General features: G+C 45.2%; 1 protein-coding gene across 16 annotated transcripts in view; it reads right to left on the reverse strand.

The window, feature by feature from the left end:
- NRXN1 (neurexin 1) overlaps positions 1-15,107 on the reverse strand; it is a 1,243,173-nt gene that overhangs the window by 431,128 nt on the left and 796,938 nt on the right. The window lies entirely within an intron of this gene.

Here is a 15,107-nt window from a genome sequence, read left to right on the forward strand (position 1 = left end):
ACACGAAGGAAAAGTGCAGGACCCACCATAATAGCATCAGCCATTTGTCACACGTGGTGTCAGCTGTGGGATTCCATGCCATGGACTTAATCCAGGGTGAGCCAAAACCATCCCATCCCCAAGATGGACAACATGGTCAACGCACTGGTGCAAGCCACAGCAGCCCAACAGGAGGCGGTATGGCTGCAGCAGCAGACCAATCGTCTGTTGATGAGCCAGGCTGCCCAGGACCAGGCTATGCTGCAGGAAGTGATTAATCACACAAAGGCCCTTATGGAGTTGAGCCGCAGCTGCGATGGGACATGGACCGTACAGGCCAGCAACTGCCTGCAGAAAATGATGCAGGAGGATGATGTGGAGGCGTACCTCCTGGCCTTTGAGAGGGCAGCCCTGCGGGAGGCCTGGCCCCGAGATCAGTGGTCTGGTATCCTCGTCCCATTCCTGTGTCGGGAGGCCCAGAAGACCTACTACAATATGGCTGTGGAGTCTGAAGCAGACTACCCACAGCTGAAGGCAGAGATCCTGGCCAGATCTGAAGTAAAAACAGCATTGGGAGCCTAGAGGTTCCATGAGTGGTGGTATAGTGAGAACAAGGCACCACGGTCATAACTGTTAGACCTAATCCACTTCACCCAGAACTGCCTGCGCCCCAAGGCCCTTACCTCTGAGAAAATGATGGAGCTCATGCTGCTGGACCAGTATATGAGGCGGCTACCATTGGGCCTCCGAGCAAGGATTGGCCAGAATGAACCTTCCACCTATAATGAGTTGGTCACCCTCGTAGAGAGACAGCTGTCAGCCCGTGAACTGTTCCAAACCCAAGGTGATGACACATAGTGGACCAGGAGAACTCTAGGAGAACCATAACTGGAAGGAGGAGCAGCCTGAGGCCCTGAAGGGACCTGGAGGCTTAGGGGGCGAGGACTGGGGCAGCAGAGCAAATAGCCCAAGGCAGAGGACGACAACTGAGGTAAGGTATCAGTGTTACAAATGTGGGGAATTGGAGCACATAGCAACCCAGTGCCCCAACAGGAAGGAGCCCATGAAATGCAATCTGGGGGATCACGGGAAGTGATGTAGCCTAACCAGCCTTGTGAGGGTCGTTACAACCCCACATAGGTACATGAGGTTGGTAAAAATGAATGGCATGGAGACCATAGCTTTGGTGGATTCTGGGAGTGCTGTCATGCTGGTCTTGGGGAAGTTAGTGTGGCAAGACCAACTGACCCAGACCAAAAACCCAGGAGTAACATGTGTCCATGGCACCGTACATTTCTACCCCATGACCCCAGGGTGGATTGAGAAACAGAGGAACACTACCAAGGTGACCGCAGGGGCGGTTCCCAGACTCCCTACCTGGTTTTAATTGGTAGGAACTTCCCAGGGTTTGAGAACCTATTCCTCCCAATAGAGCTAGGGGAGGGTAGCAACCACTGGGTTGAGCCAGTAGCAACCACTGGGCTGAGCCCAAGGCCCCCACGAATAGCCCCGCTCCGATTTTCACCGGACTTGCCCCAGAATTATTTCATCCCCTGGGAAGCCCCAGAAATCTAGGTAGGAAAGGAGTGCAGATAAAAGGCTAGAAACCAGGATTTTGGCAGGAAACCAGAAAGCTGCCCGGGTTGGTAAGCAAACCTGTCCGGGAGGCCAGAAGAAAACTCAGACCAGTGAGGACCAGGAGGCAGTCCCCAGCATCAGTAGGAGCAACCCAGGGGTTGGAGTCAAAACCAATGCCATAAAATTAGGCCAGATCAGTTCTGCACGCAAGAATTTAGGGCAGGACAAAGCCTACGACCCATGATATGTGACCATGAGGGAGGAGGTAGTAGAGGTAAATGGCGTGAAAAGTGCAAGGTTATGCATTTAGGGATTAATAACAAGAATTTTTGTTATAAGCTGGGGATGCATCAGTTGGAAGTAACAGAGGAGGAGAAGGACCTCGGAGTATTGGTTGATCACAGGATGACTACGAGCCGCCAATGTGATATGGCCGTGAAAAAAGCTAATGCGGTCTTGGGATGCATCAGGCGAGGTATTTCCAGTAGACATAAGGAGGTGTTAGTACCGTTATACAAGGCACTGGTGAGATCTCATCTGGAATACTGTGTGCAGTTCTGGTCTCCCATGTTTAAGAATGATGAATTCAAACTGGAACAGGTACAGAGAAGGGCTATTAGGATGATCCGAGGAATGGAAAACCTGTTTTATGAAAGGAGACTCAAAGAGCTTGGCTTGTTTAGCCTAACCAAAAGGAGGCTGAGAGGAGATATGAGTGCCCTCTATAAATATATCAGAGGAATAAATACCAGGGAGGGAGAGGAATTATTTAAGCTCAGTACCAATGTGGACACAAGAACAAATGGATATAAACTGACCATCAGGAAGTTTAGACTTGAAATTTGATGAAGGTTTCTAACCATCAGAGAAGTGATGTTCTGGAACAGCCTTCCAAGGGAAGTAGTGGGGGCAAAAGACATATCTGGCTTCAAACTAAGCTTGATAAGTTTATGGAGGGGATGGTATAATGGGATAGCCTAATTTTGGCAATTAATTGGTCTTTGACTATTAGCAGTAAATATGCCCAATGGCTTATGATGGGATGTTAGATGGGGTGGGATCTGAGTTACTACAGATAATTCTTTCCTGGGTGTCTGGCTGGTGAGTCTTGCCCACATGCTCAGGGTTTAGCTGATCGCCATATTTGGGGTCGGGAAGGAATGTTTCTCCAGGGCAGATTGGCAGAGGCCCTGGGGGGTTTTGCCTTCCTCTGCAGCGTGGGGTCATTTGCTGGAAGATTCTCTGCATCTTGAAGTCTTTAAACCATGATTTGAGGACTTCAATGGCTCAGACACAGGTTTGATACAGGAGTGGGTGGGTGAGATTCTGTGGCCTGTGTTTTGTAGGAGGTCAGACTAGATGATCATAATGGTCCCTTCTGATCTTAAAGTCTATGATTCTATGATTCTATGAAGTGGAAAACCAAAGGTCCAGGGACATATTATGTGGTCAAACACAATCTGTTGTATCAGGTAGCGCAAATGTGGGGGACGAAGGGAGCGGGAGGAGAAGTAGAGCAGCCCTTAGTACCACGGAAGCACACAAAAGCAGTGTTAGAGCTAGCTCACAGCCATTTATTTGGGGGACATCTAGGAGCAGATAAGACCCTGGATAGAGTCCAAAGGAGGTTTTACTGACCAGAAGTATGGGCAGAAGTCTAGCACTATGCACCTCCTGCCCAGAATGCTAGTTGCACAACCCCCTACCTCATTTACAGGCCCCTTGGTGCCCTTGCCTGTTTTTGAAGTCCCTTTTGAAAGGATAACCATGGGCCTAGTGGTTCTGCGAGAAAAATTGGCATGGGGCCACCGAAGCATACTCATCATCCTTTACTACGCCACACGAAGCCATTCCCTTAAGAAGCCCCACATCCAAGGCAATAGCAAAAGAACCGCTCAAGGTTTTTGCTAGAGTGGGCAATCCTAAGGAGATCCTGACAACCATGGAACTCTCTTCATGTTGAAATTAACGAGGGTCTTATGTACCCTGCTCTGCATCCAGGCTCTGTGGATCTCAGTCTACCATCCTCAAACAGAGGGCCTGTCAAGAAATTTAATCGAACCCTAAAATGCATGATCCAGAAGGTGGTGGCCCAGCACAGAAAAGACTGGGATACCCTTCTACCATACCTGATGTTTGCGATATGGAGGGTCCCTCAGGCATCTACTGAATTCACCCCCTTCGAGCTACTGTATGGACGCCACCCGTGTGGCACATTAGATATCACCAAGGAGAATAGGGAAGAACAGCCCAACCCAGGGAAGAAAGTCATTAAGCATGTGGCACAGATGAGATGTCTGAGTGACCCCCATAGTATAAGAGCATTTGCAGAAAGCACAAGAGGCCCAGCGGACCTATCACAACTGCTGGGCGAAAGCACAGAGATTTCAGCCAGGAGAATGGATGATGGTGCTGGTGCCGACAGCAGAAAGCAAGCTCTTGGCCAGCTGGCATGGGCCATATGAGATAGAGGAAGCCAACTATAAGGTAAAGCGAGCAGACCGCCGAAGGCTAGAGCAGATCTACCAAGTCAAATTACTGAAACCCTGGCACAACCGGGAGACATGCCTGATCACCCAGGGAGCTCCACCCCAGACAGATGGCCCATAAGGGCAGGTGAGGATATGTCCCGAACTAACTCTGGAACAATGAACAGAGGTCATTGAGATGATCCAGAAGATCCAGAAGAACCATGCAGCCAGGCTGTACAACAACAGTCCAACACCATATTTTCACCTGTCCCAGAGCAAGGGTAATGATTAAACCATACCAAGTACCAGAGGCAAAAAGGGAAGAAATTAGGATGGAAGTGAGGAGGATGCTGGAACTTGGGGTTATTGAAGAATCCCACAGCCAGTGGTCCAGCCATATCCTCCTAGTCCCCAAGCCTGACAGCACCCTGTTTTATAACAACTTCCGAAAGTTGAACAAAATATCCCAATTTGATGCCTACCTAATACCACGCATCGATGAGATAGTTGATCAGTTAGGCAAGGCCCGATACTTGACCACCCCTGGACCTGACAAAAGGCTACTGGCAAATCCCCCTGGCTGAGGACTCCAAGGAGAAGATTACCTTCTCTACACCCAATGGCCTCTTCCAATACACCATCTTCCCTTTCGGACTCCATGGGGTCTCCGCAACATTCCAACAACTAATGGAAAAATTATTATGACCGCACACCATGTATGTCGCCGCCTATTTAGACAATGTAATCATCCATGACTGGGAGACACATCTAGGAAAAGTAGAAGCGGTGCTCATTGCCAACCCTCCCAAGTGCACGGTAGGACTAGGGAAGGCCAGATACCTCAGGCATGTAGTAGGAAGGGGCCTGGTGAAACCCCAATGGAAGAAAGTAGAGGCAATACAGGGCTGGCCCCGATTGGTCCGCAGAAAGCAAGTCAGAGCATTTCTAGGAGAGTGGGGTACTATCGCAGATTCATTCCTTACTATGCCATGAGGGCATGGCCGTTGACAGACCTGATAAAATCTTGGGGCCCAGATATAGTAAGGTGAACCGATGCAACAGAAGAAGCATTCACAGATTTAAGGACAGCTCTTTGCAGTCATCCAGTGCTCATAGCCCCAGACTTCAAGACGGAATTCATCCTACAGACAGATGCCACAGACATAGGGCTAAGGGCCGTCCTTTTGCAGATGGACGGGGAGGAGGTGGACCCGATCCTGTACGTCAGCCAGAAACTCCTCCCCAGGGAGCAACAGTACGCTGTCATTGAAAAGGAGTGTCTGGCGGTTAAATGGGCCATGGAGACTTTCTGATACTACCTACTGGGGTGGCAGTTCACCCTCATGAAGGACCCAGCCCACTCAAGTGGATTCACAGAAACAAGGAGAAGAATGTAAGAGTGACTAGCAGTGTTCCCTCTAATTTTTTATACCCATGTGTGGAATGAATTTTGTTATGTGCACCAATATAGAGGTGATATTGGTGCACATAACAAAATTCATGTGGTGGGGGTTGGGCCAAAGGGTTCAGAGTGTGGGAGGGGGCTCAGGGTTGGGACAGAGGGTTGGGGTGCAGGGGTGTGAGGGCTCTGGCTGGGGGTGCGGGATCTGGGGTGGGGTCAGGGATGAAGGGTTCGGGGTACAGGAGGGGGCTCAGGGCTGGGGAAGAGGGTTGGGTGCAGGGGGTGAGGGCTCCCCTTAGGGGTGAAGGCTCTGGGGTGGGATCAGGGATGAGAGGGGGCTCAGGGCTGGGGCAGAGTGTTGGGATGTGACAGGGTGCAGGCTCTGGGGTGGGGCCAGGGATGAGGGGTTTGAAGTGCAGGCTGCCCCGGGGACTCCCCCCAGCCCTCTCTCACCGCAGCAGCTTGGGACCTGGGGAGAGGCGCCTCTCCCCAGCTGTGTCAGCTCTGGCAGGGCTGGGCTGGGCCAAGGGAGGGGCTCCGTTCACCCGGCCGCAGCAAGCGGGGCAGGTCTGCGCTGGGACCGGCAGGGAGGGGCACCTCTCCCCGCCACAGCAGGTCTGCGCTGGGGACGACAGGGAGGGGTGCCTCTCCCCGCAGAAGCAATTCTGTGCTGGGGGAAAGTCATCTTTCTCGACCGCAGTCCTGAGCTCCTGCCGCATGGCTGTGCAGCTTAGAGCAAACTTAGGTGACTAGACTATGCAACACTTTCATTTCCGGGTATAGCATAGGGCCGGAAGCCAACATGGCAACGCTGACAGCTTGTCACAACAGCACTGCATCTCATCCTAAGTAGTCCAACCCCGTAGTGTTGAGCGGGGGGCGGGTCGGAAGCGGGAGATATGTGATACAGCATGGCCAGAGGGCAATGTGAGAGTGATAGATGGAGGTATATAAGCCCCAGGATGATCGGAGTCTTATTCTCTGTGGACTGAGGAGAGGTTACTACAGGTTAATTAGAGCACCTGAAGCCAATTAAGGCCCTGCCAGAGACCTAATAAAAACCCCTGCTTCAGTCAGAGAGGAGGAGGAAAGGAGAGTTGACTGTACTTTGGAGCAGTACTGTTATTGACCAGATGATCAGAATACCAGGGGAAGGGAAACCCTGCTCAAGCAGAGCAGAGCATTCCCCAGGCACAGGGGACTGAGAGAAACCCTGCCCAGGGTGGGAGAGGGCAGGAAGCCCAAGAATAGGGGAAGAGGCAATGCCCTGACCCATCACACGAGGGAAAAGCGTGGGGCCCACCATAACAGCATTGGCAATTTGCCACAATACATATTAAATTACACACTAATGTTTTGCTGTTCTTATTAAACAATGGTGGGGAAAATATTGACGTATGACTTATGTCAGAAATATAAGTTATAAAATTCTTTAAGAAAAAAAGAGAAAAGTAACTTGTTCCCTTATTGTTCATTTAGAGAAAGAAAAGCTTCATGCTAGAGAAAATTTGACCTGAGTGAGTAGCAATCCATACAGACTTTTAGAAAGGTTTCTATTCTGCTGTTTTTCTTTTATATTCAGAACACAAAGACTTTAAAAATTAAATTAACATTTATACCTAGAGTTCTCAATTTAATGGAACTTTTAAAAAATACTCAGGTTATAAGATCACATCTTTTAAATAAATAAAATAGCTAGAGATAATTTCAGAGAGTGTATCTTTCAATAGGCAGAACATACAGTACATATTCCAAGATATTAAAATGTAAGAGACACTTACAGAGAACAATTTTTATCCACTATGGTCTTGAAATTAATGGAAGTTAGGATCTAAATACTTCTGGTAATCTGGGTCTATATACCTCCATGTGATCCAGGGGTAGGGTGACCAGATAGCAACTGTGAAAAAACGGGACAGGGAGTGGGGGGTAATAGGCACCTATATAAGAAAAAGTCTAAAAAAATGGGACTGTCCCTTAAAAACGGGACATCTGGCATAAAATAAGCTGCAAATGCACCAAGTTATCTTAAAAGCAATGCTGTGGATTCGCCACATGCTTACATGCTCCAAACAGGGATTTCGATTGCTTATGCAAAACAGCTATCTTGTCCCAGTGTAGATTCATAGATTCTAGGACTGGAAGGGACCTCGAGAGGTCGAGTCCAGTCCCCTGCCCGCTTGGCAGGACCAAATACTGTCTAGACCATCCCTGATAGACACTTATCTAACCTACTTTTAAATATCTCCAGAGATGGAGTTGCCACAACCTCCCTAGGCAATTTATTCCAGTGTTTAACCACCCTGACAGTTAAGAACTTTTTCCTAATGTCTAACCTAGACCTCCCTTGCTGCAATTTAAGCCCATTGGTTCTTGTTCTATCCTTAGAGGCTAAGGTGAACAAGTTTTCTCCCTCCTCCTTATGACACCCTTTTAGATACCTGAAAACTGCTATCATGTCCCCTCTCAGTCTTCTCTTTTCCAAACTAAACAAACCCAATTCTTTCAGCCTTCCTTCATAGGTCATGTTCTCAAGACCTTTAATCATTCTTGTTGCTCTTCTCTGGACCCTCTCCAATTTCTCCACATCTTTCTTGAAATGAGGTGCTCAGAACTGGACACAATACTCCAGCTGAGGCCTAACCAGAGCAGAGTAGATCGGAAGAATGACTTCTCGTGTCTTGCTCACAACACACCTGTTAATACATCCCAGAATCATGTTTGCTTTTTTTGCAACAGCATCACACTGTTGACTCATATTTAGCTTGTGGTCCACTATAACCCCTAGATCCCTTTCTGCTGTACTCCTTCCTAGACAGTCTCTTCCCATTCTGTATGTGTGAAACTGATTTTTCCTTCCTAAGTGGAGCACTTTGCATTTATCTTTGTTAAATTTCATCCTGTTTAACTCAGATCATTTCTCCAATTTGTCCAGATCATTTTGAATTATGAGCCTGTCCTCCAAAGCAGTTGCAATCCCTCCCAGTTTGGTATCATCCGCAAACTTACTAAGCGTACTTTCTATGCCAATATCTAAGTCATTAATGAAGATATTGAATAGAGCTGGTCCAAAACAGACCCCTGCGGAACCCCACTTGTTATGCCTTTCCAGCAGGATTGGGAGCCATTAATAACAACTCTCTGAGTACGGTTATCCAGCCAGTTATGCACCCACCTTATAGTAGCCCCATCTAAATTGTATTTGCCTAGTTTATCGATAAGAATATCATGCAAGACCGTATCAAATGCCTTACTAACATCTAAGTATACCACATCCACAGCTTCTCCCTTATCGACAAGACTCATTATCCTATCAAAGAAAGCTATCAGATTGGTTTGACACGATTTGTTCTTTACAAATCCATGCTGGCTATTCCCTATCACCTTACCACCTTCCAAGTGTTTGCAGATGATTTCCTGAATTACTTGCTCCATTATCTTCCCTGGCACAGAAGTTAAACTAACTGGTCTGTAGTTTCCTGGGTTGCTTTTATTTCCCTTTTTATAGATGGGCACTATATTTGCCCTTTTCCAGTCTTCTGGAATCTCTCCCGTCTCCCATGATTTTCCAAAGATAATAGCTAGAGGCTCAGATACCTCCTCTATTAGCTCCTTGAGTATTCTAGGATGCATTTCATCAGGCCCTGGTGACTTGCAGGCATCTAATTTTTCTAAGTGATTTTTAACTTGTTCTTTTTTTATTTTATCTGCTAAATCTACCCTCTTCCCATTAGCATTCACTATGTTAGGCATTCCTTCAGACTTCTCGGTGAAGACCGAAACAAAGAAGTCATTAAGCATCTCTGCCATTTCCAAGTTTCCTGTTACTGTTTCTCCCTCTTCACTGAGCAGTGGGACTATCCTGTCTTTGGTCTTCCTCTTGCTTCTAATGTATTGATAAAAGGGGACATTGGTCAGGCTGAGAACGGTGTTTGAACTTAGTCCAGCACAAATAAAGATCTTGCTGTCTCAGAGGTTTTGAAAATGACAGCCATGTTTTATGCAACAATTCAACCACCCATTTGGTTAGTTAACTACTGCTCAATGATGTCCAAAGCTGCAAGGGTTACATCCATTCAAGAGGTCTTCCATTACATACAGATCTGTCAGTGGAAACATCATAATGAAAGGCAATCAAGGAAATCAGGTTTACAAACTTCCTAGAAGACATGTCCACAAGACACTACAAAATCAGGTTGTAACCATCTTTCCTCAGCCAGGAAAGCAAAATTCCCAATGACTTCAACTGGAGTGCTGTGGCCCCTGGGAGAGGGGGGCGGAGGGCTCCGCATGCGCTCCCCTTGCCGTGCCTCCAGGTACCGCCCATGCATCTAGGGGCTGCAGGACCTGGCGGCTGCTTCTGGAAGCCACACGGAGCTAGGGCAGTCAAGGAGCCTGCCTTAGCCCCGGACCCCTGCAACCAGACTTTTAATGGCCCAGGCAGCAGTGCCAACCACAGCCGCCAGGGTCCCTTTTCAACGGGGTGTTCCAGTCAAAAACCGGATGCCTGGCAACCCTAGCCCCAGCCAGGTCTGCTCACCTTGGCAGCTGTTACCGGCTGTGTGCAGTCAAAGGACTGTGGGGAGCTGAAAAGTAGCCACAGCCCCAGTCGGGGAGAGGTTTTGAGGAAGGGGGTGGGGAGGAGGAGGCAGTACTGGAACTTAGGAGGAGCAAAGGGCAGGGTCACAGAGAGGGGCATGGCCTACCTCAGCCCCCCTCCACCGGGAAGAGGCTGGCACTGCCCCTGGTTGGGATACAGTTTGCCTTGTAGCCACAATTCCAGTTTTTCTTTTAATAGAGACCAATTACTCTGTCTTATAAGGTGTAGTGTTTTCTAGTACTGGACCTACATTTCAGATGCCAGTGATCCAGATTTAATGGGTAGTACCTGCACTACTATAAGGTATGTACCTATTTAGGGACCTGGTTAGTTTGGCTTTTAAAATAAGATGATCCATCACACTACCCACATAATCATGCCATAGAACAGTGGTTCTCAAACTTTTGTACTGGTGACCGCTTTTTCACATAGCAAGCCTTTGAGTATGACCCCCCCTTATAAATAAAAAAGAGTTTTTTATATATTTAACACCATTATAAAAGCTGGAGTCAAAGCAGGGTTTGGGGTGGAGGCTGACAGCTTGCAACCCCCACCATCTAATAACTTCATGACCCCAAGACAGGTCCCAAGCCCCAGTTTGAGAACCCCTGCCATAAAGCCAGTGTCCAGGAGTATGATAATCTGTGTACATTCAGATCAGAACTAAGACTAATCTACTGACCAAAGTCTAGCACTTTGAATCAGCAACACTCTTAAATCTAGCACCAGACGAGAGACTAGTGATTAGTACAACTTTGACAATGCACAGCAGGAGTGTGGATCTGAGAAGTTCCTCACAGCCAAATCTGCAACAGACTTGGTTTCCATTTCTTAAGATACCATCAAATAAAACCAGAGATCACTGAGAAATTGGGAACTGCTTTACTCTTATCAGAATTTAATATAACTGAACAGATAATTAAAAAGGTAAATGCTCAATGATGTTATATCTGTTGCTGATTGACTGTAAAAGACGAACACAGAGACAATGGGAATCTGATTTAGAATTAAGACAGAATGACAAAACATGGCAATATATTGACCCCTTTAAAAGAGCTATCTATAAACACTAGACATACACCAATACATTTTAATTACCGTGCCTTCATCACATATATTTAACTCCAAGACAATTAGGCAAAATAAATCCAGAACATTTAGTTGGATGTCTCTGCTGAAATCTAAGAGAAAGGTTTTTTTTTAATATATTGGTAAGTACTTGCCCAAGAATTAATGGTTTCTGATGAAGAGGTAATGAAAGTGTTTCTAAGTTAATGGGAGGTGCTGTCCTTCATCTGTGTTTCTTGGGGAATATATCACTGCTAAATCTTAATTCTTTCCATGAGAAAACAGGCAGAAGCAATGTAACTATAGCAAGAAGAAGAATAGCTCTATTATAAAGAGATCTAAGAATACCTTTACTTAAAAATTGGATTAGAGGCATGATGGATTGCGCCACACTGGGGAAAATGTCTGTACCATTAATCAAAAAATTCTGGAATTTGATAAAATGTGGGGGGTCCGATAAACACACGAAAGAATATGATGTAATAAATTGAGCCTACAGGCATGCCTTGAGGATGGATCTTTGTTCCCTTTTGTTTAATTGTGGGTTCGGTCCTACACTGTTTTTGTTTATTATTTGCTTTTATTACATACATTTAAAAATGTATACCATATGTGCGAAAATAGCATTCTAAAAATACTTAACCCCCCCCAAACGTCAACCCAAATTCTGCTGTTACATTTATGCTACCCTGATAAAGTCACAGGCGTTGCACCAATTCAACTAACAGCAAAATTTGGCCCTATACCTCAAAAAGTTGTACTAGAAAATCTCCTAAACAGAAGCTCTACATTAGCCAAGTGTAAAGCTCCCTAATTGCTCAGTGTCTGAGCAAGGGCAAGAATACAACTGAAATCAATGGTAACTGGATTAAGTCTTATCTCCCAAAAGCCTTTCACCAGTGCCCAGCCACTGTAGAGGGAAGGAATCCTCTCCCAGAATGCGAGGTGTCTTTTCCATAGGAAGGATCGGAGTGGCCTCAACGCCATTGCACCCTGAAGGGAAACACTTGAGTTCAAGTCGCAATCTCCAGCTCCACTCTCTGTCCACCCTGGCAGAAGCACAGCACCTATCTGTCCACTCCAGAGTGGTGTAATAGAAGATTTTAGCTTGACAATAATAGTTTACTAATTTTACACAACTACTGAGATTCACCCTTCAGGGCACTGTGAGCAGCAGAAGATGACTGTTTTCTTGTGCTCTCCTGTCTGTCTGTTCTATTTACCTGTTTCTCATCTTTTACTTAGGACACATCTACCATGCCCCATAGTTCAGACTATGGGGGGTGTGAATAGCAGGGTGAACCAAAGTGCTGTGCTGTAACTCCTCCAGGTGGCATGAATTTAAAGCTTTGTAGTTCTAACTAATATAAGTCCTGTTTGAAGAGGGCTATGGATCTTTAATTTTGTGCCTACAGTGTCCTGCTAAACTGAGGACAGTGCAGACATATCCTTAAATAGGAGGAGATTAAAAGAAACAAACTCTCAGAGCCAGGAATCAGATGTTTGAAGATCAAGCAAAACTTAAGGCTGACCTTAGCAACAATAATTTGTGCTCTTCACATGCAAGTCATGCAAAAATCACTGCAAGCCACAGGGCTGAGTTTTAGAGAAATGATGTGGCCATACCCAGTATTTTGGGTAAATAATGACCTGTGTCATCATCGTAGTAGATTGTGAACAATCCTAAAGCCAGAGAAAAGAAAAGTCCCAATACCATCCCCATCTAAAACCAATGACCCAAAGCAAGCAGCCATATCAAACAAGGTGACTTCATTGCATGAAATCCTCACTCCATTCACATCTACACATGGAAAAAAGAGAAAATACAAATTATACTGACTATGAGACACAAACTCACACAGCAACTAAATATATACACAACAGCAAAATGGCAAACGGTGCCAGGAAACACCCTCTGGTGGCAGAACCATGATGTGGATCCACCAATTTGAATCTGGGTTCAATATATCATGATTGCACCTCTCAAATAATAGACATCAGACAATGTGTAGAATGTGTCCTGAGATTGCAGGACAAGCAGCAGACTATGACACTAATGACATGTCTTTATGACCTTTTGAAAACTTGAGTTTGCAAAGATTTGCCATTGGTAGAAAGATGGGTATGTCTAACTTGTGAAGGCCAGGAAGAATTGTTTTGTTCATTTACTATACACAAAGAGTAGTATTTTATATCCTTTTTACAGCTAGATATATGCCCTTATTCAGAAATAATACAGATGGACACCAATACAAACCATTGGGAAGGCATAATATGGGAAAAGGTACAAACTAACTTGGGAGGAAAAGCTCTTCTTTTTAATGTAAGCACTTTTTTTTATCCAAGCATATGATCTTGCTGCTTGATCAGTTCTCCAGTTATCTATATGTATCATCCTTTCTCACAGTTCAATTCTGCTAATTCCACCACACAACTCACATGCTGACAGGGAGGGAGAATGGTGTTTGTACAGTGCTTAGAAAACAGAGAGCTTGCCCAGGATTGGATCTCCTAAACCCTACCACAATATAAATAAATGACAACAATAAAATGGGACTCAGGAGATCTTTGTTTAATTCCTGCTTCTGTCACAGACTCTCTTTGTGATCTTAGGGTTAGACTGTGCAACATTCATGTTGATAAATAGTTACTCGCATGTCAATGGTACTGCATGTGTGAGTAATTGCTAAAAAACTTAAGGGTTACACAATCTAGTCCTTAACTTCTCCAGCCTATATTCTCTGCTCTGCTGAGTTTCTGTTTGATACAGCTGTTAGAGAAGGGGATGTCAAGGAGTTGGTTATGGCTCCCTGATCCTCAGAGCAGATCTACACAACCCTGAGCCATGACTTAGGCTAGAGCAGCCTGGAGTCTGCACTAACTTACACCACTGAATATAACATGTTCTGGCATGTTCTGGCAATGCCCCGGACATAACTACTACACCATGGCCAAGTGGAAGAGTGGCACAGCAGGATGAGAATTCAGCAGCTTTCTTACTCTTTTGAGCCATTCCAGAAGGAACACCAGTAAGAATCTGATCCTCTGTGTCTCCGTTTCCAACTGTAAAATAGGGATAATACTTCCTTGGAAGGGCCTTGTATCAATAGATGATACTATAGTACCATATATGAGAACAGGTAGAATCAAGGAAGAAAATATCTACCAAATGCCAGTGTTTTGGGGTGTGCAGCTTAGTTTTGTTTTAACACAGACATTTGGAAACATTGTTTTTTGGCAGCACTGTACTGGTCAACACTTTTATTTGGTCAATTGCATCTATGTTAATGAGCCATGTGTTATGTGTGCATTTCTTTAACAGAGATTATATGATCACAGTGGGTGAAATTCACTTCTATGCAAAGAGCTAGCTGAAAGCATATGCGCCAACTCAGTGCACCAACTCTGAGGTCTTATGTGGGGCATCAGCTCACCTATGAGAACACTTTTTACTGAGGTAAAGATGAAGGGTCTCATTCTCACACTCACTCCATTTGTATACCTGTGTAATTCCACTAACATCAACAAAGTTACTCCTGATTTACACCAGTGTAAGTGACTGGACAATCAGATTCACACATTTAAAATAACTGTCCCTGTAAATATAATAAATAAAACATTTGTCTGTCTCTTTTTCCAATGACATCAACCTCTTTGTGCTTAACTATACACTGCTTTACAAAGCCCTTTGCACTAAAAAGTTAGAATCTTACTTTAAAATGGTACTGTTTTTTCTGTTGTAAAACAGATTTTGCTATAAATCTTTCTTCATGAACTTCTTCAAAGTGCTATATCAGCTTAGTTATCAAGTAAATTTTACTAAGTTCTCTTATGTCAGACATCAACAGCTAAAGCTGTCAAATTGTGCTGAGCAAACAGAAGCAAACTTTATGGCCTAAAGAGAAAAAAAATAAAAAGATTATTGTTTCAGGAATTAAAAATCAACATCATAAAAATGATCTGGCTTCAAATCTAGGTGAATGATGGCTTTTTTATTATAAGCATGTCA

Source organism: Malaclemys terrapin, chromosome 3 (assembly GCF_027887155.1).
Source record: "Malaclemys terrapin pileata isolate rMalTer1 chromosome 3, rMalTer1.hap1, whole genome shotgun sequence".
Taxonomy (NCBI): domain Eukaryota; kingdom Metazoa; phylum Chordata; order Testudines; family Emydidae; genus Malaclemys; species Malaclemys terrapin.